The following is a 27756-nucleotide window of genomic DNA, read 5'->3' on the forward strand; positions in this document are numbered from 1 at the left end:
ATCCCTAAAAAAAAGTCTTAGCTTCTGAGAATTTTTCCTACGGATCCGTATTTCTGCAGAATTCAATCAATTCTATAGATCTTCGGAAAATTTCATAGAACCGACATCACTGACTTCCATCTGTTTTGTTTTTATTCAACACAGCTGACAGCAACTAGTGAAAAAATTGCATGCACGATTGTTCTCCGGTTGTCAAACATTGCTTGGGAATGTGGATGATAGATGGTGCTAGTGCGCATGCAAAATACGCTTGACGATATTTTTTGAAGAATGTTCATCTAAGAGTTATGTCTGTTTGTCTGTGGTTTAACTTTGAACAATTAAAAGAACTTAGCGCAAAAACAAATGTAATGGCCAAGCATGGTCCTACTTCAAGCTTCCGTTCGTGCCCCTAGGCACGGGCTCTTCTACTTTTTTACACGGTACATATCCACCGTGTACAAAAAGAACTGAGTGTATATTTCATCAATAATTGGACGACATCAACATGTTTGTTTAGAACTGCTACACGAAGTGGCGTCCATTCATTTTTATCCTTGATATCTAATGAAGCACCGCTCTTGATCAACGATTCTGCGACTTGTAAATGCCCTCCAGCAGCTGCAATATGAAGTGGTGTTCGAGCATGTTTGTTTTGAATATGGATCGATACTGGTGACCATTTGATCAACATTAAGGCTATATCAGTGTGTCCGTTTACTGTTGCTACGTGGAGAGGTATGTCTCCACTGTTGTTCTTGATATCAACTCTGGCATTAGATTCGATCAGTAGCTTAACGATATCGATATTACCATTTCGAGCTGCCATATGAAGTGACGTCCATTTATCTGCTACCTGTGCGTTAACAGAAGCATTTTTGCCGATCAACAACCATACAATATCAGTTTTATAATTTAGAACAGCCATATGAAGTGGCGTAATTCCGTACTTGGCCTTACCATTAACCTTGGCATTATGGTCGATCAACAGTTGGGTAATGTCAGTGTGGCCGAATTGAGCTGCATAGTGGATTGGTGTTGATTCATTTGGATCCTGGATGTCGACTGAGGCACCTGCATCGATCAAAAACTTGACAATGTCAGCATTACCTATTGTAACTGCCATGTGAAGTGGCGATATTCCTGTTTCCCCTATGATGTTCACCGATGCACCACTTTCGATGAGTAATTTGGCAACATCATCATGACCGTTTTGAGCTGCGCAGCATAGTGGAGTCAATCCTTCTGATTGCTGAATGTCTATAGAAGCACCACTTTCTAACAATAATTTGCAAACATTTACATGACCATTGTAAGCTGCAACGTGAAGTGGTGCCCATTTGTCTTCTTTCTCAACAATGTCGGAACCATCAGCACACAGAGTTGTCGAATTGTATACATTCATTTGATCTACTGCAACGCCTTTGTGGATCAGAAACTTCACCAGTTCGGCATTACCATGCTCGGAGGCCTTATACAGTGGTGATTTACCATTTTCATCCAAAAAGTTTGGCTCAACACCACATTCGGCAATAAGAAACTGACATATTTCAGGGCAGTCATTATTTAGAGCAACATGCATCATTGTTCCCATTTTCTTGTGTGCCATACTGTCCAAGTCGTGATCTTTAAACAAATGCCTCACCAGATTTTTGCAGTTGGCCTCACAAGCGTAAAAAGCAATCGCATTTCTGTGCGTTCCGGTCACTTCATCCTCGTTGTGCAATTCGTTCAATATTTTAAAATGCTTTGATTTTTCCGATTTTTCCACCATTATGAAGAAGAATCTTTTCATTCCAGGATTTTGCTCAAAAATTGTCCTCAATTTGGATGAAAATTCCGAAACACGGTCATACAGCAGTTTGGCTAAGAAGTACTCTGCAAACGACAAATGAGTAAACCGGATCATGTCATCAACCTTTTCGATGAGGAGGGACTTGTCGGAACCTTTATCAATTCGAGTCGTAAATGTTTTGTACGTTTCTTCTAAAGTTTCCGAATATTCCAGCATTTCCGCAATAGCAAGCTGCTTTAGCGCCAACGATTGATGTTCCAACATAAATTTTTCGTAAAAGTAGTCATTTTCGTCGTCACTGAGTTCTTCATCGATTGTGGCTCCGTACTTTTTGTTCATTTTGGCATTGAAGGATTTTCTAACAAATTTCTCAAATAAATCTACAATGTCAATAGGTTTGGAAGGAAACAGCAAGTCTACGTTTTCATCGCAATTACGTTTCAGTATGTTTCGAATATGCTCGGAATATACTTCAACGAACATCCTTATCATGAGCGGTGAACCGGCAGAGTCGCGATTGATGACTGCTTGATTTTTCTTGAAAAAAGATGCTAGTAAAGGGTTGTGTTGGGTTTGTTCAATGGAAGCTAATTTTAGAAAGAGCGATATTTGATCCAATATGCTGAAAGAATCGATATGCATGGACTTGACGGCGAAGCTTTGTTCGAGCAATTGTTTGGCATGTTTCCTACTACTGATAACTATTTTAATACATTTTACTGACATCAGTTGTTGGATGACCTGAATCATCTGCTTTGTGTGATTGGGATGAACCTCGTCAAATCCATCACAAAATATCACTATTTGACTTTGCTTTGTTCCACCATTATTGCTAGCAGCTTTTTTGATAATATTACGATTGCTTTCCGAAATCGCGTCACGAAAAACACTTAGGGCCTTATCAAAATTGACTACCTCTTTGACTTCCTTCAGATGGTTGTGAAGCCTGTTAAGATATACTAGAAATACATGACGTCTATCTTCCTGTTGCACTTGGAACGAAATGTACTGTAGAAGTGTTGTCTTCCCCATGCCTGGCTCAGCGATGAAAATTAAACATGGTTGATTCACGGATTCGGCCGTCATTTGTTGCACCAATTCCCAATCGGTTATTTTCTCCTGGGCTTCTTTCTGATCGGTGTAAACCATTCGGCGGTTTACGTAGCGCTGCTCAAACTTGTCCCAACTTTGACCTGCTGGATTCGTTAATTGTTGTCTCAGTTCGTTTTCAATTGTTTTGAAAAAGCCTTCTCCATCAACGAGTTTCAGAAACTTCTTCTTATCCTGGCTGAAGATTCTGTTAAAATCACAAAACAACTTATTCATGCTCGTTACCGGAAGAGACACCTGTGTTTCAGTCAGTCTACCGAAGCCATCTGGTCGTATCCATGATTTTATCCAAATCCGAATTTCGTTTTCAATAATACTACGAAGATCATCCGGTTGTCCGACAGACAGCACCATATTATGCAAGAACTCCTCCACTTGTGTTCTTCCTACGAACAGAGGAAATTTTATGTTTTCCCTCGATTTTCCTATTAGGAGCTTCCTGTTGTCGCCGCTAATATTGTCTCGCTCTTTGCCGATAATCTGCTTCACCTGTAGTGAGTCGTACAAGCATTTGATGTTGGGATCAGGGTCATTTGATGAGAAACTTGGATGGAACTTCAGAACATGTTTTTCTACAACGATCACATTTGCTAGGTGAGTTTTGTATTTGCTCAACACAGCATCTACTTTTCCACTGTTGAAAAGTTCCACTATTGCTCCTACCAGAGATTCAAAGTCCTGATTGATATATTTGAGCAGTTTATTCACTACGTCGTCAGTTGGTTTGACCTGTACGTGTTGGAATGCTTCATCATTTTTTGCAACACGTAACAGTTTATGAGCCTCGCATGTTTGAAAATTGTGTAGGATTGTTTTGACCAATGGTTTATTGGTGAAAATATAAAACTTTTTACAACCATCAATCTGGTTTTGAACTTCCACATACGATTTACAATACTTGATTAGCGAAAAATCTGACCGGTCTTGCTCCTTTTTGTTCTCCGGAAGTAACGAATTCCAGTCGATGGGTTTTGGTGGCCCTTTTACCGTATCAGCATGTTTCGTTTGAATCAGCAACCATTCTTTTTTGTTTTCGTCAAAAAATGCAACATCGTCAAACTTTCCAGCAGCAGACATTTCGTAGCCCATCTTGAAGTCACTCTTTGCTAGGGTTGCCCGCACAAGCATCAGAAGGGCAACATCCCTTTGGTATTCTTCACCGTGAGAGCCGGATCCTATTTCGCTCGTATAGTCATCCGGAATGTTTACTGTTGAGCTTTGTGGGTCTTTTTCCATCTGAAATTATATAGAAAAGCAAGTGTTTATTGTTAGGCTCAGATCAACTAACACCTAATACTATACATATCCAAGCCCACCTCACATGCTTGAGGCACATACTTTATTATCTCTTCTTGTAATTTGCAACACGCAGATAAATGGACCCTGTTTAAAATAACAAAATATTAATTTGATGATCGTACTATCACTTATGCGGAAGGAAGCCGACGTGAGGAAGCAGCTTCATCAACAGAAGCAACTTGTGGAAGCAATCCACTCTCAAACGGATGCTAACCACCGCATTGCTGCTTAATGACGTTTATATAAGGTCCGCGCCAACAGTATTAGAAGCAAAAATATTGTAAACATTGCTGAGCACTCAAGAGACGACGTCACTCTACCACAACATTCCATACTGCGAACAGTAAGATTGACGTCACTGCCAACAGCTGTTTCGTGTAAAACGATAAACATTGCAATGAAATACGAACACCACTAAATATTTGCACATTTCACTAACACCATTAAGCAAGGGTAATTTGCTCAGAACAGTGTGTCGAATATGTTTTACAAACAACGGAACATCAATTTTTTTCCAATATCCAACCGCAGGCAAGTATGATCGCTTTCTGAATAATTCCGTCCCTGAAACGATTATCACTTCTAGTCAAACTTCAACAATGAACTCCTTCGTGATTGACCCAAGTTGGACACCGGGACGCACGCCTGCCCCTAATTCATCCATCATAGTCGAGTTATTCCTGCCAGCGACCTCCAGCCATCCCTGTTCTGTGTTTGGATTTGAAGAAGGCGTCTTCCAAAACCCTATCTCAGGCAAGTACGACATTATTTCGAACAATCCACTTCCTGAAATGTATTATGCCTACAGCCGAACACAACCTGCTTTATTTATTCAACTCGACACTCGGACGCACACTTGCAACTAACCTTAAGGAGGCCCCTGATCCTATCATCGCAATCGAGCCTTCAACAGTCGTCCCAGGCCTGCGTTTGAGTTAGGAGAGGGGGTCTTCCAAACCCCAACAGTACAATCAGCAAGCAACAACTGCTCTGTCTTAAAAAAAAATCTCCTCGACAATTGTGGTCTAAAGATGACATTAACAGTATACCAGAAGCCGAGACGCTCCACAGAAAATTCACTGGAAGAAGTCCTGCCGAAGATTGACGACGTACTCCATTATGATGAATCAACTTCTGTTTGTTTACTGGGACGCACTGCCGTTGGCCTCATGGAAGCCCCCGAGCCCCCCGCCACAATCGAGCCATTCCCGCCAGTGACCTGCAGCCTTCCCGGCCCTGTGTGCGGGCCTGATGAAGGGGTCTTCCAACCACTTGTTTACGGTAAGTATGAACTCGTCCATGTGAATTCAACTGTTGATCCGCTGCTTAGTTTTAGTTCATCTTCGCTTAGAACACCAGGGGGCTCATGACTAAATTGGACAATGTTTATCTGGCTGCGCTTGACGGGGAATATGACGTTTATGTATTCACAGAAACTTGGCTCGATGGGAGGATCAATTCAGTGCAACTGTTTGGTGACTCTTTTACTGTCTACAGACTAGACCGTAATTCATCCAACAGCATTCGTACTCGCGGTGGTGGTGTCCTCATCGCTGTTTCCAACGCATTCGCCTCCTGCGTAATCGGCAAGTGCACAAAGTCACGTGGGTTTCCCTTGATGGACATACCGAAAATCAGATCGACCACATCTGCATCCGCCGAAAATGGAGACGGAGCCTTCTTGATGTCCGGAATAAACGCAACGCCGACATCGCGTCTGACCATCACCTTCTAATCGGTGAAATCCGCCTAAGCATGGCGCGGATCCAGCGACGGGAGGAGAGACTCGGGCGGCGGTTCAACACACGCCGACTTGAAGATCCAGCGGTAAAAAGGTCTTTTGTAGAAGAACAATGGACGGCCATCAAGAATGCCTTTATAGAAACAAGCAAGAACAACTTGGGTGAGCTGCGCACCCAGAGGAAAAAGTAGATCACAGATTAAACCTGGCGGAAGATTGAGGAGCGTAGAGAAGCAAAAGCCGCGATAGAGCGGGTGAGAACCAGAGGAGCCAAGAACGAAGCCCGTCAACGGTACTCGGCTCTAGAGAAGGAAGTCAAGCGCTCTTGCAGACGGGACAAGCGAGCGTGGGTGAACTCCCTGGCCGACGAAGGGGAGAAAGCCGCAAACACCGGCGATATACGCCTCCTCTACGCTGGTTTGAGCACTTCGAACAACTTCTTCAAGTTTCGACGGCCAACCAGCCATCAACATCTCGGCATGATCCGCCTAGGGTGCGGCGCATCACTAGCGTCAATTCCGAGACCCCATCACTGCAGGAGATTGAAGCAGCTATCCGAAGCATGAAATCCAACAAGGCTCCAGGGGACGATCGCATATCAGCAGAGATGCTCAAAGCTGACCCCATGCTATCCGCAGAAATGTTGCATCAACTATTCTGTAATATCTGGGACACCGCGACTTTTCCAGCTGACTGGATGCAGGGCATCTTAGTGAAGGTCCCAAAGAAGGGGGATCTGACTGTGTGCGACAATTGGCGAGGCATCATTATCAAAGTTCTGTGCAAAGTTATCCTGAATCGGATACAGGAGAAGATCGACGCGACTCTCCGACGGCAGCATGTAGGATTCCGTGCCGGAAGATCTTGTGTGGACTATATTGTCACGCTCCGCATCATCCTGGAGCAGGTCAATGAATTCTAAGAGTCCCTTTATTTGGTATTAATTGACTACGAAAAAGCTTTCGACCGTCTCAATCACGAGAATCTGTGGGGCGCCCTGAGACGCAAGGAAGTCCCGGATAAAATCGTCAACCTCATCGAAGTGCAGTATGAGGCTTTCACGTGCAGAGTTCTGCATAACGGAGCCTTGTCCGACCCTATCCGGGTAGTCGCTGGTGTGAGACAAGGATGTATACTATCACCGCTACTGTTTCTCATCGTAATTGGCGAGATCATGGTAGGTGCAATTGCCCGTGTACCGAACCGTGGGCTGCTTTGGCAGCCTATCACCATGGAGCATCTCAAAGACTTCGATTTGGCTGATGATGTTGCTCTACTAGCACAACGGCGCTCTGATATGCAGAGTAAGCTCAATGACCTAGCCGAACGCTCATCTGCGGTGGGTCTCAGCATCAACGTTAACAAGACCAAATCGTTGGATATCAACACAGGAAACGCTCCCAACTTTACGGTAGCGGGGCAAGCAGTGGAGAAGGTCGAAGGTTTCCAATATCTTGGCAGCCAAATAGCGTCGGACGGCGGGACCAAGAGCGACATAGGTGCACGAATCAAGAAGGCTAGGGCTGCCTTTGCGAGTTTACGAAACGTATGGAGATCCAACCAGATAAGTCAACGCACCAAAATCCGAATTTTCAACTCGAACGTGAAATCTGTGTTGTTATACGCCAGCGAGACGTGGTGTGTATCAGCGGAGAACACTCAAAAGCTGCAGGTCTTCATCAACCGATGCCTGCGGTATATAATTCGTGCCTGGTGGCCTCACAACTGGATCTCGAATGCCGAGCTCCATCGTCGATGTCATCAGAAGCCGATAGCAACAGAAATTCGAGAGCGAAAGTGGAGGTGGGTCGACCACACACTTCGACGGGGCGGAAACGAAATTTGCAAGCTAGCGCTGGATAGGAATCCGGCAGGAAATCGCAGCAGAGGCAGACCCAGGGGCTCATGGCGGCGGAGCCTCAATAAGGAAATTAAGCAAGTCGATAGGAATCTGACCTGGGCCCAGGTCAAGGCAAAAGTGAGCAGCCGCCCAGGATGGAAGTCTTTCACGTTGGCACTTTGCACCGCTGGTGGTGCACAGGACCCTTAAGTAAGTAATCGCCGACGAACTATTTACTACAATTGAAGCGGTTTGGGTTAAGGACAGCCTCACTTCGCGGAACATCCTCATTGGAGCGGTGTTTATCCCCCCTGAACGTCGACATGACTGCAGCACAATGCAGCTTCATCTGGATGCTACAGAATTTGCATCGTCCATGGCTAATATAACGGATGTGCTTCTTCTGCTTGGTGATTTTAATCAGCCTGGGCTTATCTGGTCGCCCTCAGGCCAGGGTTATGCGTTTCCAGATCCGATTGCATCTTCAACTACTCCTGCCAGCCGCATGCTTGTTGACGGCACGGCTTTTCATGGACTGAGCCAGATAAACCTTGTTCCCAATTTCCAGTCTCGTTTTCTTGACTTGGTTTTTGTTAGCGGAAGTGCACTTCTGGACTGTGTCGACGCTGAAGCGCCTGACGTCATCATTCCTCTTGACAATTTCCACCCTGCTTTGGATATATCTATCGCGAGCGGATCTCAAATTCGTTTTGATGAAGCCATGACTGCCACTCGGCTCAATTTCCGGAAGATCGATTTCCGTTTGTTGAGGCGTTCCTTGTCCCGGATCAACTGGAACGTGTTGAATGACCTTGATATCGATACAGCAGCCGCTCGCTATAATAGCCTTTTGCGCGACTGTGTTTGTGCTTCACAGTACCATAGGACCAAAACCATTCTGTTGAGTTTCTGCTTGTTCTCTTAAAATAGAGATCAAGAAATGGAAAAAAAAAATGAAAGTGGAGACCAATTGGAACACCACCTCTATTGCTAGGCAATCGAAACGGTTCATAATTCCGAACATTTCAAATTCTTGAATTATTAAAGAAAGATCTCAGTGTCTATACTGGTTTGATAACAGGACATTTTCCATGTAAATATCACTTGAAGTTAATAGGAAAACTTCAAGAGGATATGTGTCGATTTTGACTATGGCATGACCAAACACTCCCGGGTAACTAGCTCAGTAGCATGAGACCCCTGAACTATGTCGCAGGGCCGGCATGTTACTGGGTATTCGGAGGGGCTACGCACGCAAAGTATGAAAACAGGAATATTCACATTTTCTGTAACATTTATTGCCCTATTCTGTGGCGTGTGGGTGTGGGTTTTCACAAATATGCGGCGTGTATGCAAGGGTTTAGAAAATTTAGTACTGTACTCACTGCTGCAGCGGGATCTCCTACGGCGTCGCGACTCTGGCGTTAAACCACACGGCTGTTCCTGCACTACCGTGTGGCCGGAAACTTGCGACGCGGGCTGCAGACAGTGTTGTTGCAGCTTTGGGAGCAGGTGTTGCTGGCTCATTTGGCTGTCAGGCGTCTTCCGTCGTTGATGGCATCGGCTGACCGTGGCATGACCACCTTGGTCGAGTCGAGACGTTAGCCTCCTTGGCAATTAAGGGCACTGGCCTGAGGGAATCGTCCCTGACAAACGATCGGGGATCAATTGCGATTAGGCTCGGAAGCCATCTTGACTTCCGAGCCTAGCTGTGTGAGACCGTTTTATTTACAGTACGAGGTCCTGAACGGAGGCAGTCCAACATCCCAGAAACCCCCCTGATTACTTCTGATCATTAGAAGGTTTTTGTTTTAGAAGATGGCCACTCGCATTCCTTTTGCCGGTGATTATCCATTTTTAGCTTAAGGCTACACTGAGATTATTAATCAAACGAATTTCATAGAAATATCGTATGATTTTTTGCGACAAGATTTTATGTTGAATTTCATACGACCGAACTATGAAGAACTGGCAGTTTTTTTTCAATCAGCCATCGTATGATTTTTCATGCATATAACTATGAATCTCAATACAAACGAACGATAGCTATCATTGGATATTACGAACAATTTCATTTGTCATTTCGTATGAAACTCATAACGTATATGAATGAATAATATAGTTTGAGTTGATAAATTACTATATTAGTGATGGTGACGATTAGTACTTGAGTGATTTGCTTAGTTTAACGGCTTTCTAAGTCTTAATCTCTCTCTAACGACAACGATTTAAACTGCCCGACGTTTCGGCCATGGACCATGAACCAAAACCTAATCGCAGATTAAATCGTAGCCTTTAGAGTGAGATTAAGACTGAGAAAGCCGTTAAACCAAGCAATTATTTATTATATTTATTATATTGAGTGAATATAAGTGAGTGAAGTGACAATAGTTATCGCGTGGTGGCGTGATACTCCACGAGGTGACTAGGATCACTTCACTAGTTACCTCACCTTACTAGTGAGTAGAATAGGCTGCTGTACAAAAAAATGTGATTTTGGATTTTTAAGTATAGTGTTTATTCACCTAATTACATAGGGTAAACGACGGTTTTGACAATACCTTTACCTATTATCGTCCCCTCTGTAAATGAAGTCCTTGAGCACCCATTTTTTGCATAATGATACATCATATCTCACAGCATCGACTGGTCAAATTTGAGCACTCAACGACTTTGTTTACCCCCCTCACGATAGTATGTAAAGGTAGTGCCGAAGCTGTCATTTACCCTAATTATTACATTTATTTTATTTTATCTCCTTGACAAATATTTTTAACTCTACTTGACAAACGTATACTTATTCCTAAATACAAATTGGTTATTGACATCATGTAAACTGAATGGTGGACCATCTAAGTCTTCTATGCTAACTAATAACATTGTCTTCTCTCTTTCTATTGCTTCGTATACCACATAGTGTTCTACGTAACCTTTTATTTTCCATTTTCGGCAAACTATATAAACAGTATTCTCATCATTCACACACTCTTCTATCTCAAATAGTTTTAAACTGTGCCCATCTGTTTGCGTCACAAATTGACTTCCACAAAATAGCGTTCCCTTGAATTTACAAGAATAACTGGAGCTGCGGCTGGTGTCAAAATTGATTCCGTAATTGAAGGTGATTCCGATTTCTGTAAACGAAAATAGTAAAAATAACGAATCAGCTGGGATCTTTATACTTACGATTTTTCGGGTCCTCTTGTTTGCTGATACAATCATAGAGACCGCTTCCTATTTAAATATTTTTACTGATGCATTAAATTATTAAAACAAAAATTGAATCTGACACTTACCCGATCAGGTTGTAACTTTCGGCGTGTTGATGAAGCGGATATTGGTAACGCAGAAGCAGCAGCAGCTAGTTTAGGTGTCTGCAAATGTAAATAAAAGAGTAGACTTCAATTGAACAATAAGATTTAAATGTTACTTACGGGTTTGCGCATTCTTGCGCCACGTCGTGAAACTGGATCCGCCATCTTGTGTTTTGTTGATGTTTTGATTTGCACTGTCATAATAGTGTTCATAAGATGATCGTATGATTTTTTGCCATAAGCTGCGCCAAAATAATTCATACGATGGGTTTATGAAATTTGAATGTTTTCCGTACGCTTTTTATTGTATCGAATTATGAATACCATAAATGGAGTATGAAAACATAAGATACTTATGAAATTGGTTCAGGCTTATATTTCCATGCGTTCATACGATGGGGTTTATGAAATTTGTAGAGATAATTTCCTCAGTGTATGATTTTCCTCCTTTTAGAATCGTTCGAGTGTTTTTACAGCGGTACTAACCCTCTCGCTGCTCTTTGTTGCCTTCTGTATTTGATATTAAAATACGTGAATTTTCCAAACAACAACAACTCATACAGACGAAAATCCACGGATTGTAACCCACTGGTTACACGATTGTGTGGTATAGAAAAGAAAGACTTTGAACACCTGCCATGCTCTTGTGCAGCAATCTTCTATAAAAGGTGTATTTTTCTGGACCCTTTGATATTTGGAATGCAGGTCCCAGTCAAGTAGTACATTTCATTCGAAATGTAATACCTGGCTGCATTGGCGTAACTAATGGGGGTGCCAGGGGGGCCAGGCCCCCTCCAGAATTTTTGGTGTTTGTTTTTGATTCACCGGTATTTTGTGAATCGGAGACGAACCAGCCCAGGGCTGAAAGTCTCCTTAATAAAGATATAAAAAAAAATTGTGAAGCTTGTTAAGTTCAATGCTACTATTTGACAGTGATAAAATTGGACCACCAACAAAGATTTTTTAAAGTCCTTTATGTTGATTACTTTTGTTATGTTCTGGACTAGAAGAAACAATTTTGATATATTATATTTTATCAAATCGATGGCAATAAGACGTCTATCCATGAGCCCAGGATTTTTTCTTTAAGTTGTGGAAACTTCGTAAAACTTCAAATAGAAGTTCAGGGAAGATCGTAGAAATTAAGTAAACTTGGTAGAAATTTTGGGAAATTCATAGACCTTCAGAAAAATTCGTAAAAAAAAGGAACTTGGAAAAGTACTGAAAACTGCGTAGAAGTAGAGAATTCATTTAAATTTGAGGAGCTTCGTAGAAGTTAAAGAAACATTATTTTATTTTAGGGAAGCTCATTATTGTTCGGGAACCTCTACATAATATCATTTTTTCCAGCCTCATGGACTTGGAATAGTTGTGGAGATTCAACAACAAACTTTGTAGAAGATTTTCGAATTTCGTAGCATTTTGAGGAGCTGCGTAAAACTTCATATAAGTGTAAGGAATTTTGAAAAAGTTCAGGTAATTTTTTAAAAGATCTAAAAATAGTTCAATAAACTTCTAAGAACTTCAGGAATCTTCGCTTCAGTTTAGGGAACTTCGTTGCAGTTCTTCAGAGATCTTACTCCAAAAAAGCTCCATGAACTTCTTGGAGGTTTTGGGAACTTCGCTAAATTCAAGGAACTTTCTAGGTGTTCAAGAATATTTGTAGATGTCGTAGGTGGCTTTCCAGAAGTGCAAAAATGTTCAGAGATCTTTATAGAATTTAAAGAAATGGAAAAAAATATGGAAATTGCAATAAATTCAGGGAACTTTATAGAAGTTGAGGAAATTTTGTAAAACCTAAGTTTTGTAGATGTTCAGTAAACGTTGCATAAGTTACAGGATATTCTTTCAAACATGCTTCCTTGACATCAGGAAATATTCGAAAGATTTCCATATAGTCCAAGATATTAGTAAAGTTCACTGGATATTTGGTAGGTTGTAGGTTGATCAGAAAGTATTCAAAAGTTTTCCAGCTAATAGAATCAGATGGAATCTTGAATGATGAATCTTGATTTTATGGCCATATTTGTACATTCTCTATAGGGAAGACCCGTGCCTTGGTGTTTTAACTATATTGTCACAAATTTGCACTCCAGCAGCTTAATTCCGGGCAGAAATTTCAAATTCTGCATATAGGGGAAATGACGGCTTCGGCATGACAGACTATTTTCGGCAACCCAAATTGAAACACTATTTTCACTGGATTTTCTTACGAAAACACTTCGCTGAATGCATGCAAACGATTCTTTTTGCTTTCAGCTTCAATTTGACTATATTTTTACCACTGAGAAAAAGCAATCTAGAAGGGTTTTCTTGAAATGAAACACACGCACTACAAATTGTAGCTGATTTCGAGTTGCCGATAATAGAACAGCAGATTTACATGCAGTTCAAATGGAACGGTTGCCGAAGAAAAACTGGTTGCCGACAATACTCGCTCTTACTAGAGAAGATTGGAGCTTTGTAAAAGCGTTTCAAAACAGTTTTTGACAATTCTTTCGACTGAAATTGTTAGAGCAGCTGGCAGCAAAAGATTGTAAACAAACCAATACTGCATATGTGTGCGTTCCTTAGAGAAAAAGGCTATAGAAAGAAGGTTGCTGCTTAGGTTGCCGAGAATACGTAAATTTGAAACTAATGTTCTGCCCGACAACAACTCAGCAGCACGAGACTCCTTGAACTGTGTCTCAGAGTCGGCGCACTACTGGGCAAACTGGAGGGGCTACGCGGATGAAAAGGCACTCAAGCTTTCAATTAAACTAAAACACAACGCGGATCAATTTAAACACTGTATTTCTGCAACTACCGATAGTGTGGATTGTGTGGTGTTGTGTTCGATTTTCTTGGCACATACCCTTGATGACGATGGTGACTACGACGACTGCAGACCAGCGAGCGCTCGCTGTGGTTCCGGAAAGATCCTTAAAGGCCGATCTTGTCGGCAAGATGGCGGTACCACCGCTCGGTGAAATTGCGGTACAATTCCGGCAATGGCGGACGAAGCGAGGCTGACCGAACGTCGGCCGTAGTGTGATGGCGGGTTGGTTTTACCGGGCTGGTATAGTGGTTTGTGGAGATGGTTCCGATGCACAGGCGCTTCCTTCTGACGAAGCCGGTCGACGACGGCAAGGCCGCCCTCTGTCGAACCGGGAAGGGAAATTCTCCTTGGCGTTTAGGGCGTTCAGCCCGAGAACAATGTCCTTTACGGTTGGGTCAAGGTAACTCAATGTCACCTAGACCGTAGCGTGCAATGGCGGTCGTTGACTCGCCAACCAGAAAACCATTTGATTGGTTGAAAAGAAAGGTCCTGAATCAGCTGAATTGGTGATTTCCACTGCACCTTGATTCACTACTCGCACTGTTTTCTGTTAACATGTATTCCACAGACACTTCTGGTCTACACGCTCGCCTGAGATAAAGTGAACGATGGCCGTTCTCTAAGCATCGCAGAACCCTTCAGCTCATCACCCGTGACTCCGTGTCACCATTTTGCCGCGGCCATGCGCGCCTTATTCAGCAGTCGGCCGTTAAGCATGGCCGTGTCGTCTGCCCAGTGGGTTTCACCGCAAGTGTTACACAAGTTTATTTGAATGCTCGATCACATGGTGCATATTTAAAATATTGTATTGAACCTTTGTAACAGAACGGTTACAAATTCCCCTACCTAATATGTATAAATTTCTTTCGTTTCGGTGAATTGTATGCCTGTTCAGCTGCAGGATAGTTTGCGTGGATCAGTACATAAAAAAATACTTGAAAAAGCTCTTTATAATAAATTGATACCAAATGGGTTTAACCACAACTAGGGGAATTTACGTATTCTCGGCAACCTAAGCAGTGACCATCTTTCTATAGCCTTTTTCTCTAAGGAACGCACACATATGCAGTATTGGTTTATTTACAATCTTTTGCTGCCAGCTGCTCTAACAATTTTAGTCGAAAGAATTATCAAAAACTGTTTTGAAACGCTTTTACAATGCTCCAATCTTCTCTAGTGAGAGCGACTATTGTGGGCAACCTCTTTTTATTCGGCAATCTTTCTATTTGAGCTGCGTGTTAAACAACTGTGTTTTCATCGGCAACTCTTAATCAGCAGTATTTTGTAGTGCGTGTATTTAATTTCAAGAAACCCCTGCTAGATTGCTTTTTCTCAGTGGTAAACATATAATCAAATTGAAGCTGAAAGCCTAATGAATAGTTTTAATGCATTCAGCGAAGTGTTTTCGTAAGAAAATCCAGTGAAATTACCGTTTCAATTTGGGTTGCCGAAAATAGTCTGTCATGTCGAAGCCGTCATTTCCCCTAACTAAATTTAAAATATTAAAAAAATCCCAACTTTTGTAAAAAAACAAAGTTAAATTACTATCTAGTTATTAGCAGGAACACAATCATGCAAGTTTCGAGTGTATTCCTTTCGATTAGAAATATAGTTAAATCTTGATTTTGTTAGTTAGTTCTAAAATTTAAAAAAATTGTTCTGGATAAATGCTTTATTACTTTTTTTTTCGCTTCAAATATCAGAATCATGACATTCAAAATCCCGTATCTTAAAAACCTGTCACAATTTTTGCCACATGTCAAGATTTTTCGAAATTTTTTCTTAATTTCTTATCTCGAACAATTTTTCTCTCGAGAAATGCTGTGAGTCTCAGATTCTAGGTAAGTTTCCTAAGATCTTGAATTACGAATTTTGAAGACCAGGAGATTCAAAACTTGTCTAAGCCTATAATATCGAAAAAAATTTAAGTCCATTAAATTTATTTTGAACAAAATTTCGTCCATATTTTTTTAGCAGGCTTATTTATTTATGGATTTTTTTTTAACTCTTGATTAGGGGCTGTTAATAAACTACGTAGACAGTTTTTTTGGGATTCTTGAACCCCTCCCCCTCCCCCTGCGTAGACAATTGTCCATACAAATTTTTTAAAATTTGTATGGTTTGTGGATAATTGTCAACTTCTCCCCCCCTAAACTGTACACGTAGTTTATGAACAGCCCCTTAGGTCAAACATACTATTTGTTTTAAAATTCTTATTTGTTTTTTATATTAATGTACTAGAATTTTGATGAAATGACTGTCCATGAAGGATATTGCAATTTTATCTTAGTCTTATAATTGATCTAAATTCGGTAACTTTTTTAACATTTGTATTCGAAGAATTTATGCTTACAATCTGTATCAGAGATATCCTTTTTTATTAGTTAAAAATCTTGAAAACATATGGGTTTGGGATCACAAAACTATTTCTATTTTAACATTAACAATGTTAAGAATCGTGCATTTGCAGCATATGCATGTACGTAATTAGTGGATTTGTTAGTTATTTCGACGCTTTTTAACAATGCTTGACCTTTCCCATTTTTTAAATAATTTCTTGTTGAAAATCAGCAGCATTGCTATCGATGCGAAGAAATATTTCTGATCGATTGGTGATAAAATTATTGAAATTGGTCTAGGAGCAGCTGAGTTATTAACGTTCAAAATCTTTCATAATTTCGTTACATGTTCCATTTTCAGTTTTCACAAAGTGTACCCCCATAAAGAAATCACTGACGTAGTCCTACGTCCAAAAATTGTACATCATGAACATTTTCCTACGTCCTAAACGTATTAAATTTATTCTGTGTGCACTTTACCTTGAAACCGCCAGAATTTTATAAAATTATAAAATTCAAACTCCTAGAGTTTAATTTTGGTTCCTATAACTGAGATTTGACTGATAGTGATATATTCAAAATCAAAAAAAAAATCTAGGTACAAAATTCAAGAAATTATCTATCCCTGAGAATTTTCTTAAGTTTGAGATGCTTACATTTACAAAAACCGGACTGTGATTTTATTACAAAAAACATGAACAAACGATCATTGCTTGTTCAAAATCAGTAAGCGTTTAAGGCTCTCCCAATCGAGGTCCCAATCGTTGTTATGGAATAAATATAATCAAATTTATTGTTTCACCATTAAAATAATAGTAAGCCATATTATTGGTCACAGAAAAAAAATGTACCAAATATAAGTTGTCTGGGACGCGATTTGAGTGAGTTTTTAATAAACCGTTTTGCAAAATTTAAAAAGTGCAGCAGCCCCCCCTTCGGCACCCTCCAGATAAATTTTCTAGCTACGCCAATGCCTGGCTGGGAAAATGCTTTTGGTCAGTTTGTGTCGGTCGCTTCACAAAATAGTGATACGACATACTGATAAAGCAATATAAAAACCGGGAATATATCACAATAGATCAAAGTAATGGTCGCAGTGATCAAAATACCCAACACGAAAAAAAAAAGAAGTCCAGGGAACATCGTAGAAACTAACGAAACTTAGTAGAAGTTCTGGGAACTTCATAGAGCTTAAGAAAAAGACATAAAAACTCAAAAAGCTTTGGAAAGCTTCAGAAAACTGCGTAGAAGTGGGAACTCTATTTAAGTTTTGGGATCTTCGTAGAAGTAATTTCAGGGAACCCCTTTATTGTTCATATAATTTCAGGATAGCAAGGAATTACGTACAAGTTCAAGAAATTTCATAGTGCAAACTTTGTAGAAGTTTTGGAAGTTTCGTAGCATTTTGAAAAGTTGCATATAACATCAAATAAGTGCAGTATTTTTTTTCATAGGAAAGGATTTAAAATCTCTCAAGCATTGTTTCCTGAACATAACTTACATGAAAAAATAATTTAATAAAAAGTAAAAAAAAATGGCTAACTGTTTATTAGACTGATGCAAAATTTGAAATTCTCGCTCCACAGTGCTTAAACGGTTCCAAATTGGGTCCTGCTTAGCCTCCTAAAATTTGAACTACTTTAGTACGAAACTGACTTGGCACAAACCATTTCAAGTTTATATGGGAATTACTATGAGAAATCATATGTTTTTGTTCGTATCTATCTAACAATTCACCACATCACTATTCTTTTAAAAATGATAACAGTGATTGTAGCAAATTTCCTCAGCTACAACTTTGTTAAAAACCACTTTTCAATCAAATGTAAGAAACTACAGTTATTAATGATTCAAGTCACTGATGTCTTATGATTATGCTCATTCAACTGTTCAGCAGGCAACATTGGTGTTTTCGGAGAGAAGCATAGAGCACAAATATCATGGCTACTATATGACATTGCAGAATACAGTGTTGCCCACAGAACATCTGCTTGATCATGCCATAAGATTATCAATCTCTTAAACAATTAATAACAATTTAATTTGAGATTTGGCTGAAAAACAATATTGCACAAAGTTGTAGCTTGGAAAATTTCCCGTAGGAATAGCTATAGAAATTTTTAAAAAAGCAATATGGAAAATGGGTAGAAGACAATGAACAAAAAGTTTGGTTTTCCCATAGAAATTTCCATACAAACATCGAATAGTTTGTGCCAAGTCAGTTTCTTACCAAATAAGTTTAAATTTTGGGAGGCTAATCAGGACCTGATTTGAAACCGTTTGAGCACTGTGGAGCGAAAATTTCAAATTTTGCATCAGTCTATTGTTTATGTTCTTCGATTTTTGTCAATTTATCAAAAACTTCATTTTGAATGTAAAAGATCCAAAATGGCTGAATTTTAGCAAAAATGAGAATCATTGTCCATAATAAACAATTATGCAAACATTCAAAGTGTTTTTATGTTACTTCATACGCGAAGTTAACGATTTTCAAAGTTGGTTGGAAATGCTAACATGAAGCTTTAGTGTGATAATTTATTAGCTAGAGAATGATCTTTAGAAGAGGATAGGTGGATAGTTCCGTTAGAGTACGGCAGTATGAAAATTGAATAGAAGTTGAAAATGAGCGAAGGGCCATTATGCGACAGTTTTTAAGGATAGACGCACATCTTTTGCCTAACCCGTACGATGTACGCGGAGACTTGAAGTATGTCTCCAAGTCTACAGGCAAAAAATGTGCGTCCCTCTTTTGCTCATAAACTGACTGCGGCTGTGGAATAGTTCTAGCGACGTTTTCATCACTACCTAAAGCCCCACGTTGCGAGAGCATTTCCAGTCGATGGTGTGTTATAATGCAATTCTTCTTTACCCAACTAAATGCTCTCGCAACGTGGGGCTTTAGGTAGTGATGAAAACGTCGCTAGAACTATTCCACAGCCGCAGTCAGTTTATGAGCAAAAGAGGGACGCACATTTTTTGCCTGTAGACTTGGAGACATACTTCAAGTCTCCGCGTACATCGTACGGGTTAGGCAAAAGATGTGCGTCTATCTTTAAAAACTGTCGCATTAATGGCCCTTCGCTCATTTTCAACTTCTATTCAATTGGGTTCTTTAATGGTATTGTGGTAAATGCATATTCGTAATCTGCATTAAAAATAGAACCCAAACCTAAAATTTCATCAATTTTGGTGCACTGGAACTATTTTAAATAAGTACGATTCCATTTGCAAAAAATCACCTTATTAGCGCCCCTCGGTGTCACTTTGTATGGGAGCGAGCTGTCAGTTTGTTAGTTTAGTGTCAAACAGTGATGTTATTATTTTGCTTTAAATCTTGATTTAAAAATCGAGATAAAAGTGTGTGGTTTCGAAAAAAAATATCACTGTGCTCCGACAACGAAGCTCTTGCAGATGATGTATAAAAAACTATACATTTTTCAAAATTAAAGAACCCAATTTGCATACTGCCGTACTCTAACGAAACTATCCACCTACCCTCTTCTAAAGATCATTCTCTAGCTAATAAATTATCACACTAAAGCTTCATGTTAGCATTTCCAACCAACTCTGAACTATGCAAAGTTTCATGCAAATCGGAGAAGGTAGAGTTTTTCCGATTCGTCATGTGGAGTGGAACTGCTTTATTACGACATAAGTACCTGATTGTAATCGGCTAATCCAGTGAAGTTCGGGGGACTGGGGGGACTGCCATCGCTTCTGTTTGACCAGCTCTCGTTGTCGTCCAACAACATAAACAAATAGTCTTTAGATGAGCGAAGAGCCTCTAGAGTGTCATCGTCAGGAATCCTGTATCCATCATCCTCCAAAACAATGCATGTAAAATTCCTTTCGAAATTCGATTCCCCTATAAAAATATATGGTTTCGTTTATTATCAATATCGTTTAATGTTATTCAGTAACCAAAATAACCTTTGCGCAATACGTTTGCGATGGTGGGTGCACAGATGACGGTTGATTTTTTTCTGGAAACATCGCAAATTCGAAATAATCGCGGTGCTGATGACGCCATGCTGTTATAAATAATCAATATAAATGATAAATGTGCTACATAAGGCGATGAACAGTGGGGATTTTGGCATCAAATTGTATGCCGTTGAAACCACACAAATGACTTGCTCTGGGAAAAATGTAAAGAATTGTATTTTGCATATTTTCAATCGGCGCACGCTGTAATAAGGCGTCTCGAACCATTATAAGAAACTTTCTCGACCCCAAAAACCCCTGCATACGAATTTTCACGCCGATCGGTTCAGTAGTTTCCGAGTCTATCCAGCATTTTACGAGTACTGATGGCCACCACAATCTGGCTGAGTTTTTGGTAGGGAACATATGATTTGACGTTTGGATTGTGTTGTTTGACTTACAAACGTTCAAACTTGATCGTTTACACGTCAAACGACACAACACAAACTTCAAATCTTATGTTCCCTACCAGAAACTAAGCCAGATTGTGGCGGCCATTAGCGATCGTAAAATACTGGATAAGGGTCAGACAGACAGAAATTCATTCACGGCGAATGAGAACGACCCAAATTTGAGTTTAGTTCACTCATAATCGCCAAAAGTGCAGGAACTCAGCGATGAGTAAAATTTGTCCCATGGTTTCCTGTGGAAAACCTAAAAAATCTGTCGGAAAATGAGAAAATTGAAGAAAATTTTATTCAGTCTCGGAGTAGTACCAATAGACTGAGTGAATCCAATCTTTACTTTTCTCAAATTCAGGATTTTTCCCCTGGAAAATCCTGGAAAAACCTGGGAAAACATGAGGCAAATTAACTCATCGCTGACTTCCTGCACTTTTGGCGATTATGAGTGAACTAAACTCAAATTTGGGTCGTTCTCATTCGCCGTGTTTATATATCTATATAAAATCTTAAAAGCGCAAAAAATGGGTCAACTTCAAATTGGTGTATTTCTGTTAAAAATGCATTAAAAAACCTGAAATGCTGCATTTGGAAGTTGAGTGTATATACAATGGTTGCTACGATGAGTTTTCACCGTTTGCTCTCCAGTTTTCAAAATGACGTCCAAGCAAGAGGAGCAGCGTGTCAAAATTTTGCTCGTGCAGCAAGAGAATCCAACGTTCTCACACGCCAAGTTGGCAAAATTGCTGTATGTGGTTAAATCGACCGTGACAAACGTTTTAACAGTGTTTTGGGAGCGTCTGTCGACCGCCAGGAAGCTTAGAAGTGGCGGCAATCGGATGTGGCAGCGACGATGAAGAAGGTGGCGGTGAAATATAAGCGGAATCCTAACCTCTCCATCCGGGACGTCGCTAACAAGCACAATGTCTCCCATACTACTGTGCAGTGGGCCAAGCAACGAGCCGGGTTGTCGACGTTTAAGAAGGTTAAGGTGGCGAACCGAGATTACAAACAAAACACGTCGGCAAAGCAGCGGTCCCGAAAGCTGTATACGAATCTGCTCACAAAGTTCGACTGTGTCGTCATGGACGACGAAACTTATATGAAGGTGGATTTCAACCAGCTTTCGGGACAGGAGTTTTATACCGCATCAGGAAAAGGGAAGGTGGCTGAAATTTTCAAAACCATCACACTATCGAAGTTCTCGAAAAAATATCTCGTCTGGCAGGCCATACGCACGTGTGGTCTAAAAAGCGGCATTTTCATTACTACGGGAACCATCAATCAAGAGACTTACGTCCCGGAGTGCCTGAAAAAGTGGCTGCTACCATTCCTAAAGCAACATAGACCTGTGGTGTTCTGGCCGGACTTGGCGAGCTGTCACTATGGGAAAAAGGCAATCGAGTGGTACGAAGCGAACAACGTGGTTGTGGTATCCAAAGACCACAACCCCAAAAAAAAAGCCCAGAACTCCACCCTATCGAACGGTATTGGGTCTTGGTCAAACGGAATCTCAAAAAACTAATAAATCCATGAAAAACGAGCAGCAGTTTAAATCTAACTGGCGTTTAGCGGTGAATAAGGTCGATGAGACCACTGTGCAAAATTTAATGGAAGGGGTTAAGCGGAAGGCATGGCAATGCAGATTTCGCAAACCAAAAGAATAAACGAACATTTTTTCCTTTAAATATATGAATTGAACTATCAAAAGAAAAATAAGAAGACTTTTGTGATATGAATTTTGACTGAAAGAAACAATTTTTTTGTCGACCAATTTTTGCGCATTCCAGTCTTTATATAAAAATGAATTTCTGTCTGTCTGTCTGACCCTTATTGACTCGGGAACTACTGAGGCTCTGAACCATTTGGTGATTTTTTTTTTAACTTTTGGTTAAAATATGGCAGATGGCAAGTTATCGATTAACCCTGCTATCTGAGCATGGTTATTTCTGACAGCCAAGAAGTTAAATTTTGACAACTGTGGCTCGAAAACCGGTCGACAGCACGGGGATTTTCGACCATAGAAAATAACTTTCGAAATGTCACTTTTAACCATGAGTAAAATATAACTCAGCAAATGGTTCACAGCCTGAACCGATCGGTGTGAAAATTTGTATGCAGGGGATGCGAATCAAGAGATTGACGGATTCCCGAATTTGAACTTTTGGACAACTTTTTGGTATTTGACTCATATGTGCACTGTGCACCCAACCGGGGGATGTAAGATTCGCTTACATTTATGTAATTATGATGAATCCATCATCAGAGGATGTTAGGGGAGACCGCATGAACCAAGGATGCGATATACCCAGCTGCGGTCCGATGCAAGAAAATTGGAGACCGAAAAATGTAGAGTGTATTAGTGAGTGAAATTAGTTATGTCGAAAAAAATAGGAATCAGATTGCCGACTGGACTCAAACCACGCTTATGAATATGGGTAGCCTGAAAGCAAACAAGAAGCGCTCATTTCCTCTCATACTCGACTTCGTATGCTTTTTCTGCTGGAGAGACTCGGGTCAAGTGTGTGCGTTATTCTACACTGTTATAAACAAAAAGCTTACTGGTATAGTCGAAAGCGTATATAGAACACGAAATAAAAGAGACAAAAAACCATTACATCGCCTGCAAGGTCAACTTCTAACATTCGCTGCGATGTTCATGAACAGAGGATAATAGGAAATGGAACTAACATTCATTGTAATAATTTTTTGGTTGCGTGTGTAATTTTTTTTTCCTAATGCGTTAGGAAGGTTAAGAACTGCTGCTGAATAGTGGACAGTAACTTGATTTTTTCCAACTGGTCAGGCAGATGACTTATACCCCGTTCACATTACAGCCTATATCACGTAATATAGGCTGTCTTGCAATGTGTACTTATACATAGGATTTCCAGTGAAAACTAGATGTATGAGTGCTCATTGCAAGACAGCGTATATTACGTGATATACGCTGTAATATGAACGGGGTATTACTCAGAATGTTTACTCCGTGCGAACCATATCTCACTCACGGTGCTCTTGAAATACAGCCCCGACCAGCATTTGTGATCAAAATTTCAACTGTCGATTTAGCACGAATCGGGACGCTCTCACGCAAATCAGCGGGTGTAAGAGAATATACGACAAATCACCGATGACGGGATGAATTTTCGTAGGCAAGCTCCAACTGGTGATAAATATACGAGTTATTTAAATTCTCATGAAGCAGTTGTTCTAAACTGTAAACAAACTTGCAACATTGTATGTCTGACGATATGTGCGGAAGGTACACGCTCGTTCAAACAGATTAAAAAATGAGCTGGGTTGACTCAATTTAGTAAAAGTGGATTTACTTAAAAGTGAGTTAATTTTTTCAGCCAAAAGCCGTAGAGAACCTGAAAAAAACTTCTCGAATATGCAAACAAATTCATGAATGTTTTACTTAGCCTAGCAGTATACTAATAGACTGAGTGAAACCACTATCGATTTCCCTCATATACGAGAAGTTTTTCCTGGAAGGGCCCGGAAAATTTACCTCACTTTTGAGTAAATCCACTTTTGCTGGAATTGAGGCGATCCTCGTAATCCTATATAAACAGGTTCGCGGAAGCACCGAATACATCAAGACAATTATAAGAAATCTCACACATTTATCATCCTTGCTTATTTGTGAAGTTTGGAGTGAAGTGTGCAATAGTTCTGTTTGTTTCCAGCAATAAATATTAATTATTTAGCAAAACACCATTGCGTATGCTTGATGTGGTACTGGAAAATGGATTAAATTTTTCGTAAACCGGAAAAATAACTCACATTGTTACACTTCGTTGTCCTTCCACGACCACGGTTAGGGCATAACTTGGTAAAAATAGTTCACCAGTTCACTGAGAATTCAAACAACGTAAACAAACAAACTCGTAGCGTAGACAACGATGTAGTCACGCACAAAGCTGGAACATTTTACTCCACGCCAATTGTTAGCAGCTTTTGTAAACAAAACAAATCACGGTGCCAAATCGTCTGATAATATTTCCGCGAAATTCTGTACGAGGATTACTAATCGATACGGCTCTATTTTGAGTCGATCTGCACGACCGTGTAAGGCATGGGAAGAAAATTAAAAAGGCAATAAAAGAAACACAACAAAGTAATCATTGTCGGTGGCGGGGGTAAACTTCTCGTTAATCTCACGGTCGAAAAAAAAGATTTTCTAAAAATAGGGTTAACTACCCCATTTCCGGCCTATTAAGCACAACCCGCACTTAGCCTAGCCTAATCTTGCGTAGTTTAGCACCAAACGGAATGTTTTTATTAATGATGGCTTCCAAATTTATTTACCTTTCCGTACGTACCGTAAGATTTGATAAAGAGAAATAAATTGTTGAGATATTGTTAAAAGTCTAACACTGCTTCTTGACGCCAAACTCGGCCTACGGATTCTAAACTCGGCCTAACGCATTGAAACACCATTGTAACGCCAATGACTTCACTTCGGCCTATCGAATGAAGATAAAACATGATTCGGTCGGAGCGCTTCTTTTGTTTTTGGGAATAATGGGTGCAAACATTCATATCACGCGTTCTCATTGACTTCGTTCGGTAGCTTATTAACTAAAGTATCGTACCAAATGCATAATTGACTTGTTAACTCTGAAATCATGGATTTATTTGAAGTTTTCTTCTCGATAGGCCCAAAATGGGCGATTAGGCCGAAGTAGTTCTCTACCCTATTTAAAAATTAAATTAAAAGAAGATTGTATCAAGATTTCTTTAAAATCTGAGGTATACAGTGATTCGTTTAGATTTTTGGCACCATTTATTCAATACAGAGCGCGCCATGCCATGAAAAAAAAAATCGTCCCCTATTGTAAACTTCTCGTGAAGCCACACGGTATGAAAAAAGTACCCAAAAGTAAGTTCTGTTCACTCATGTCGGCACTTAAGTAGGTAAAGCGGGTCAATGTAGTTTTCATTTGCTTGTGTGCAATTCGTATGGAATTTTTCACCCGAACTCTACCCAAAAGTAAGTAAGTTGTACCCAATAGAAGGTATATATGATTATACTCAACGTTGGGTTCCCACACTTTACTAGCCCTGTTGGGTGATTTTGACAACATTAAAAGGAGAAAAAGAGACAAACAAAAGTAAGGTAGGTAAAAGTGAACTAGCCGCTGGGTACTTTTTTTTTACCGTGTAGGCTCTTATCATGGTAGCTTGGACAGTAGAGAGTTGAGCTACGTGCGTCGCATACAGATTATGGCAAAGGGCCCATGCATTAATTATGTCCCGCTAAATCGAGAAAAAATTTACCCTCTCTCCCCCCTACGTTTTTCCTATACCTAATGCATTGCTTGCCACAAAATCTTAGACCCCCTCCCCCCTTAGAGCGTGACATAATATATGTATCAACCCAAAGCATATGCAAAGTATTTTGTTTTGTTTCGTTTAGGATAGCAATCCCTCGAAGACAACGGAGGGTTTCATTTTACCACCGCCATTATTCGGCTATTAACCAACGGACCTGATTTGTTGTATACGTAGCTGGGTTGAAGGTTGCTTCTTATCAGAACAATAAAATATGCTTGGTTGGTCAGAAAATAGCCCACCCACCGCCTGCGGCTTGGTTATACCGTAGTGGCATAACTGATAAGGCTATCTGAGTTTAATGATCTCATTGGTCAATACTGAAATCGAAAAATTGTGAGATCGCGAAATCAATTAGAAATAAAACATTTCGATATTTGTTCCTAAAATCAAAAGGAAAAAAAATGAGCAACATTGTAACATTCCGAAAATAGTAACATTCCATCAGTACTTACTGTTGTTTAGTGGTAGCAAAGCAAGCGGCGTTAAATGAGAATTTTCGTCTTTCACACGATAAATTGTATCACTCGAAAATCACTTGCGTCTATAAGGCTGTCCACGCGACAATTGCGATCAGCTGACTTTTTTGTTTACCAAGAAGTTTTGACAGATCACAGTAGAACTGGCAGTTTATTCTCATATGATTTTCAGCTTTGTTTATGTCTACATTCAGCACCACTAACACCAGATCACTCACTCTAGATTTCTAGCTGTCAGTTCCACTGAGAAACGTCTCTTGGATCACCATATTGGGCAGGACAGCTCCTATTAAATATAACCCCGACAGTGAGACATATAAGACAGATTCCAACTGAAAAGTTCAGCATGCTCTTGAAGTAGGAAACTGAACTTTTTGTCGATGCCAACCTCAACCTGAGCGGGGTTTTACAATCAAACGAGCAAACTGACGTTTGTCAAAAATCAAGCAGACCCAATCTTGATACCCGATCCAGATTGGAACCGAATAATAAACGAATTCGCTATAAATATGATAGGACTTATCTTGACTTACTCAATTGCCAGCGATTCCACTTTGGATCAACCTTATCGAACAACCACCGAGTAGGTATTGATGCAGACTGAGAGCCGCGTATGAATACCAGTAGCACACCACTCTAGAAACCGTATGTCCCAACCGGTATGTATATTCGGCGGTTTTAGCTTGTCTCAATGTAGGGAAAATGGGGGTTGAATGAACAATCAACTCTTTTAGCTGACCATCATTTAGGAATGTCGAAAAATAATCGGGTAGTGCGGTAAATCGATTGGAGTGTAATCGACTAACACTTTGATTACTAATCGCAAGGCAGCACAGTATTTTTTTTTGCCGTTTTCGTGCGCTTTTTGAATAGCATCACAGCAGATCACAACCGTTGATTTTAAGGTTCAATTTACATTGATCCATTTTTTAAAAATTCAAAAGCAGATTTTTTTCGACGCATTATCTTAGATTGCAACAAGCTTGCGTCATTTTGTGTAAAATATCAAAAGGAATCGAATAGTGCAACCTTTTTTACAATCTGAAATAATGCGTCGGAAAAAACTGCTTTTGAAATTTTCCAAAAAGTATCAAAGTAAATTGAACCTTAAAGGTACAGTTTGTTCGGAGAAGATTCTCATACACACTTAGTTTTTTTTCTGCTGAGTTAGGCTGTGCAAATCTCGGCAAAAATAAGTTTCAGAGGGTTTAAGGGCCACTGTATTCCTTTCTTGGCTAATTCCCTGGTGACAACTTCACGGTGTTCATTGTTCTTGAGCAACTTGAGGAAGTCCTGCAACTTATTCCGTGCACCGAC

The 27756-nt window shown here is 40.1% G+C and overlaps 1 long non-coding RNA gene across 1 annotated transcript; it reads right to left on the reverse strand.

Moving 5' to 3' along the window:
* Positions 1–333: 333 nt before the first annotated feature.
* Positions 334–27027, reverse strand: LOC135712532 (uncharacterized). Its single transcript, XR_010518655.1, has 4 exons — positions 26973–27027; positions 20166–20266; positions 19895–20100; positions 334–4120 (listed from the first exon to the last, which is right to left on the reverse strand). It is a non-coding gene; the product is annotated as an uncharacterized LOC135712532 (long non-coding RNA).
* Positions 27028–27756: the final 729 nt, after the last annotated feature.

The sequence above is a fragment of the Ochlerotatus camptorhynchus genome, unplaced genomic scaffold (assembly GCF_037179485.1).
Source record: "Ochlerotatus camptorhynchus isolate MF236.1 unplaced genomic scaffold, CSIRO-AGI_Acam_v1.1 ptg000491l, whole genome shotgun sequence".
Lineage (NCBI taxonomy): Eukaryota > Metazoa > Arthropoda > Insecta > Diptera > Culicidae > Ochlerotatus > Ochlerotatus camptorhynchus.